This window comes from Leuresthes tenuis, unplaced genomic scaffold (genome assembly GCF_036924035.1).
Source record: "Leuresthes tenuis unplaced genomic scaffold, fLeuTen1.0.hap1 SCAF_18, whole genome shotgun sequence".
Classification (NCBI taxonomy): domain Eukaryota; kingdom Metazoa; phylum Chordata; class Actinopteri; order Atheriniformes; family Atherinopsidae; genus Leuresthes; species Leuresthes tenuis.
Genome location: NW_027325372.1, coordinates 25233869 through 25240108, shown reverse-complemented (window position 1 = coordinate 25240108; position 6240 = coordinate 25233869). Strand labels below are relative to the sequence as shown.

The 6240-nt window shown below is 43.6% G+C and overlaps 3 non-coding genes across 3 annotated transcripts; all 3 read left to right on the top strand.

Annotated features, from left to right (window-relative positions):
• Positions 1 to 2015: 2015 nt before the first annotated feature.
• LOC140276076 (U2 spliceosomal RNA) lies at positions 2016 to 2206 on the top strand. Its single transcript, XR_011908763.1, has one exon. It is a non-coding gene; the product is annotated as a U2 spliceosomal RNA (small nuclear RNA).
• Positions 2207 to 2607: 401 nt separating this feature from the next.
• LOC140275844 (U5 spliceosomal RNA) lies at positions 2608 to 2721 on the top strand. Its single transcript, XR_011908554.1, has one exon. It is a non-coding gene; the product is annotated as a U5 spliceosomal RNA (small nuclear RNA).
• A 275-nt stretch (positions 2722 to 2996) lies between these two features.
• Positions 2997 to 3187, top strand: LOC140275894 (U2 spliceosomal RNA). The gene has a single exon (XR_011908598.1). It is a non-coding gene; the product is annotated as a U2 spliceosomal RNA (small nuclear RNA).
• The last annotated feature ends 3053 nt before the right edge of the window (positions 3188 to 6240 follow it).

Genomic DNA, 6240 nt, shown 5'->3' with positions numbered 1-6240 from the left:
AGTCAGTTAATGCAAAGGTTTAATCTTGCAGCAAGTTCAAGAATGTGTGTGTGTATGGGTGTATGTGTGCGAACGTGTGTGAGTTTGTGTGTGTGAGAGTTTAAAGAACCTGTTATCTACAGGCAGGCCTTAACTAGTATGGCACGGGTCCAGCCTGTCTCATCTTTTTTGGAAGGTCCAGCGCTCGGCCGTAACCCTTCTGTCTGTTTGGACTCTCACATACATTCGGTTAATCATAGAAAAACGAGAACAAAACTTTTTAGCCCCTTAAATTCATAAAGGTGCAGTTAAAGGTGCAGTTATTTCCATTCTAGAAAATAAGAGTAATCACCACCATTCCTATAAATTCTGGATATTCTAACAATCTGAATCTTTTTTAAATGTTCGATGAAGCCCTTTGCTGGTCTGTTTAGAGACTCAGCTGATCATAAACCAAGTTTTGCTCTTGAACCAAGCTTCTAAACTCTTCACCTTTTTCATTTCTCAGTTAGTATTCACTTTAAAACTGATTAAAAGAAAAATTAAATGAATGCCTATCAACAAATGTGGGATCTAAACTCTAGTGCTTCCTCTAAAATAATTTCCTTTCTCAATTCAGAAATGTGTGTGTGTAAGTCACAACACCCGTGACACCAAAACGGCTTTCTTTTCTCTCTTTTCTCTACACTCTGCACTGTGAGCACACACAACAAATCAGAAAGGCTTTTTTCTCTCTTTTCTACATTATGGACTGTGGGGACACAAAACCGCTCTCTCTTTTTTTTTTTTTTATTGTGTGCCAGGGCGTTGTCTCACGTATTAGATTATGCTTAAGATACGAATGGGTTTATCAGTCACATCAGAATCCATACATACTGATCCTCCCGTAATAAAATGGTCGGATCTTATCAAACACACTTTGTTTCTTGTGACAAGTCAGCGAAACAGCGTATACACGTCAAGACACTGAATCAAGTTTGCCACAAGAACTCATAAGTTTGGCAGTATTGCTCTGCCGTCAGCAATCATACACCCATTTTATTTTCATGAGACATGTGCAGGCACCTGTTCATCTACTGTTCTATCACTATGAATTAGTTTATCTATTATCAATAAGGATACTTCTACAACTACTATCAAAGTATGTCCGGACTTCTTATGTTGTCAGTTGCTATATATGAATAAGTGGGTTGCTACTGAAAAGCATTAAGCATGTCACACAGCCCAAACATATAACATTTCAGGACACACCACACAGTTAACAACCACAGTGAAGCGTGTCAAAGCCCAAACATGTAACATTCAACAGGACACTTACACAACACATTCAAATCAAACAGTCAGACAACATACAAGAACCTATACCCCAGCCGGCATTGCTCCCTGCCTATTTTCCTACAACTCACTATGTGTGCGCACACCTTTATTCACAAACTCTTCAACTTATACTCTTTTACCGAAGCTGCTACAGCTCGATTGGCCAAATACCCTTAGATCCTATTTCGGTGAATTTGACATCTGCCTTGCATGTAACAGATTAGCGGTTTAGCAGTTTTAATTTAGTTTGAGTGAAGGAATTCATTTCATAGCAAAATCCGAAATCGTGAAGAACTCATGGAAGTAAGCTTATTCTCGGATTCCTGAATCTTTAGATTTGCTCTTTCTTTTACTGCAAAGTACAACATTGAGCAGCACTAATGAGTTGTTTCTATTTTTGGCAGGCTTTACCTTTGCGGATGAAGCCCTTTCTGTCTGTGCAAAAGAAATCTTGTTACTGTGCAGAGTGACTTCTCTGAGTAGAGTCGCCTTACTTGTTCACTGTGCCGATGTTCGAAGCTGGGAGTGCAAAGTTGTTGCTTGAATGGTGCTCGCTGGAGCGTGCGGTAGTGTAAAGTTATACCATTTAAAAGGGCTGAAGAGTGCTCAGTGCAGCGGGTGGGCGGAGGTGCAAAGTGACACTATGGCCATAAAAAGAACACCGCTACAAGTGCGCATTGTGCCAGGAAGGGCCCTCGGACGTGAACCAGTGGACAGTTATCGCTTCTCGGCCTTTTGGCTAAGATCAAGTGTAGTATCTGTTCTTATCAGTTTAATGTCTGATATGTCCTCTATGCGAGGACTACATATTAAATGGATTTTTATCAATAGGAGTTGAAAAAGGAGCTTGCTCCGTTCACTCCAAGCATCGACCCGGTACTGCAGTGCCGCTGGGAACGATGCGCTCTCCTCTGCTCTTGTGAAAAAGCAAACAGCGGTGCAGGATGGAAGTTTCTTTTAGTCTGCTGAGAAAAGAGAGTGAATGCGAAGTAGACTTTAACACGGCTCTGGGAGCGAGCCGAGTGCGGGCTAACCGTGAGAATTGCTTGAAAGAAACGCGACACCGAATGAGCGGTCAGAACAAAGCCTCAATACGGTGTTCCCGTGTTGTTTGTGGCTGCCTTGTCTTTTGCACAGAGTAAAAGACAAGGCAGCCATCGAATAGGGCCCGATTGTTCCTACTTGGTCAGCCGAGGAGCAAGGGGGGGGAGCAAGCGTCTCAACCAAGCGTCTCAACCAAGCAAAGCTCACCATGGGGAAGGTGGCTATGCCAACTAGCCTGATGCCCTGCTCCCGCAGTGATGGATAATCGTACTCTGGTTTATCTTCATAATGTACAAGTCTTTCGCCTTTTACTAAAGACTTCCGTGGAGAGCAGCACTAATGAATTGTTTCTATTTTTGGCAGTCTTTACCTTTGCGGGTGAAGCCCTTTCTGTCCGTGCAAAAGAAATCTTGTTACTGTGCAGAGTGACTTCTCTGAGTAGAGTCGCCTTACTTGTTGCGACTGTGCCGATGTTGCTTGAATGGTGCTCGCTGGAGCGTGCGGTAGTGTAAAGTTATACCATTTAAAAGGGTTGAAGAGTGCTCAGTGCAGCGGGTGGGTGGAGGTGCACAGTGACACTATGGCCATAAAAAGAACACCGCTACAAGTGCGCATTGTGCCAGGAAGGGCCCTCGGACATGAACCAGTGGACAGTTATCGCTTCTCGGCCTTTTGGCTAAGATCAAGTGTAGTATCTGTTCTTATCAGTTTAATGTCTGATATGTCCTCTATGCGAGGACTACATATTAAATGGATTTTTATCAATAGGAGTTGAAAAAGGAGCTTGCTCCGTTCACTCCAAGCATCGACCCGGTACTGCAGTGCCGCTGGGAACGGTGCGCTCTCCTCTGCTCTTGTGAAAAAGCAAACAGAGGTGCAGGATGGAAGTTTCTTTTAGTCTGCTGAGAAAAGAGAGTGAATAAGAAGTAGACTTTAACACGGTTCTGGGAGCGAGCCGAATGCGGGCTAACCAGGAGAATTGCTTGAAAGAAACGCGACACCGAATGAGCGGTCAGAACAAAGCCTCAATACGGTGTTCCTGTGGTGTTTTTATAAAATGCGGTGAAAATAAAGGTGTGAATGCCCCATAGAAAACTAAAAGGTGGAGAGGAAGTGTTTCGGCTGCAAGAAGGTGTGAATGTCCGGCTATATTTGGTGAAAAGCAGGTGAAGCAAGGTCTGAATACCCAACCTTACATCATCAAAAGCGAGATCAGAGGTTTTTGAATGCAAGAAGGCCATAGTTTGCCAAAAGCGGGTAAGGTGCGAATGACCGACTAAATATCATAAAAGTATGGTGGAGAGGAAGCTGTGAATGGCCGACCATAGTTTGCAAAAAGCGGGTGAGAAAAGGTGCGAATGTCCAACCATACATGATCAAAACAGGGACCGCTCCCTGTTTTGGCTGCGACAAGGTGTGAATGTCCACCCATAATTAATGAAAAGCGGGCAACAAGTAGGTTCGAATGCCCAACCATACATCAACAAAAGCAGGAGTGGATGTGTTTGGCTACAAGAAGGTTTGAATGTCCGAGCATAGTTTGTAAAAAGCGGGTAAGAAAAGGTGCGAATGCCCGACAAAGTATTATCAAAAGAGGGAGTGGAGGTTTTCGGCTACAAGAAGGTTTGAATGTCCGACCATAGTTTGTAAAAAGCGGGTAAGAAAAGGTGCGAATGCCCGAACATACACCATCAAAAGAGGGAGCGGAGGTGTTACGCTGAAAGACGGTGTGAATGTCAGACCATAGTTGGTAAAAAGCGGGTAACAAAAGGTTCGAATGCCCGAATATATACCATCAAAAGCGGAAGCGGAGGTGTTCGGCTGCAAGAAGGTGTGAACGTCCGACCAAAGTTTGTAAAAAGCAGTTAAGAAAAGGTTCGAATATCCAACCAAACATAATGAAAAGTGGGAGCAGAGCTTTTCGACTGCAAGTAGGTGTGAATGTCCACCCATAATTCCTGAAAAATGGGTAAGAAAAGGTGCGAATGCCCAACCATACATCATCAAAAGAAGAAGTGGATGTGTTCTGCTACAAGAAGGTTTGAATGTCCGACCATAGTTTGTAAAAAGCGGGTAAGAAAAAGTTCGAATGCCCGAACATACACCATCAAAAGAGGGAGCGGAGGTGTTCCGCTCTAAGATGCTGCGAATGTCCGACCATAGTTGGTAAAAAGCGGGTAAGAAAAGGTTAAAAAACCCGACTGTACACAATCAATAGCGGGAGCGGAGTTGTTCGGCTACAAGAAGGTGTGAAAGTCCGACCATGGTTTGTAAAACGCGGGTAAGACAAGGTGCGAATGCCCGACAATGTATGATCAAAAGAGGGAGCGGAGTTGTTCGGCTGCAAGGTCTAAATTTCCAACCATAATTTGTAAACACCGTTGAAGAAAAGCCTCGAAAGCCCGACTATACACCATCAAAAGCGGGAGCGGAGGTGTTCAGCTGCAAGAAGGTCTGAATGTCCACCAATAATTACTGAAAAATGGGTAAGAAAAGGTGTGAATGCCCAACTATACATCATCAAAAGCAGAAGTGGATGTGTTCGGCCACAAGAAGGTTTGAATATCCGACCATAGTTTGTAAAAGGCGGGTAAGAAAAGGTTCGAATGCCCGAACATACACAATCAAAAGAGGGAGCGGAGGTGTTTCGCTGCAAGAAGGTGTGAATGTCCGAGCATAGTTTGTAAAAAGTGGGTAAGAAAAGGTTCGAATGCCAGAACATACACCATCAAAAGAGGGAGCGGAGGTGTTCCGCTGTAAGATGCTGCGAATGTCCGACCATAGTTGGTAAAAAGCGGGTAAGAAAAGGTTAAAATACCCGACTCTACACAATCAATAGCGGGAGCGGAGTTGTTCGGCTAAAAGAAGGTGTGAAAGTCCGACCATGGTTTGTAAAAAGCGGGTAAGAAAAGGTTCGAATGCCAAAATATACACCATCAAAAGCGGAAGCCGAGGTGTTCGGCTGCAAGTAGGTGTGAATGTCAGATCATAATTTGCAAAAAGCTGATGAGAAAGGTGTGAATGACCGACAATAATTGCTGAAAAATGTGTTAGAAAAGGTAAGAATGCCGGACCATTCATCATCAAAAGCGGGAGAAGAGGTGTTCGGCTGCAAGAAGCTGTGAATGTCCAGCCATAATTACTCAAAACAGGTAAGAAAAGGTAGTATTGCCAGACCATAAATGATCAAAACAGGGAGCGGAGGTGTTCCGCTGTAAGAAGGTGTGAATGTCCGACCATAATTGGTAAAAAGCGGGTAAGATAAGGTTAAAATACCCGACTGTACACAATCAATAGCGGGAGCGGAGTTGTTTGGCTACTAAAATGTGTGAAAGTCCGACCATGGTTTGTAAAAAGCGGGTAAGAAAAGGTGCGAATGCCGGACAATGTATGATCAAAAGAGGGAGCGGAGGTTTTCGGCTGCAAGAAGGTCTAAATGTCCAACCATAATTTGTAAAAACCGGGGAAGAAAAGGCTCGAAAGCCCGACTATACACCATCAAAAGCGGGAGCAGAGGTGTTCAGCTGCAAGAAGGTCTAAATGTCCATCAATAATTGCTAGAAAACATGAAAGAAAATTTTCGAATATCAAACTGCACATGATCATAAGCGGGAGAAGAGGTGTTCAGATGCAAGAAGGTGTGAATGTCTACCCATAATTCCTCAAAAATGGGTAAAAAAAGGTGCGAATGCCCAACCATACAACATCAAAAGCAGGTGTGAATGTCAGATCATAATTTTCAAAAACCTGATGAGAAATGGTGAGAATGCCCGACTATACACCATCAAATGCGGGCGCGGAGGTGTTCGGCTGTGAGTAGGTGTGAATGTCCGACCATACTTGCTGAAAAATATGACAAAGCAGTTTTCACTTGGTTTGAGTGAAGGAATTCATTTTATA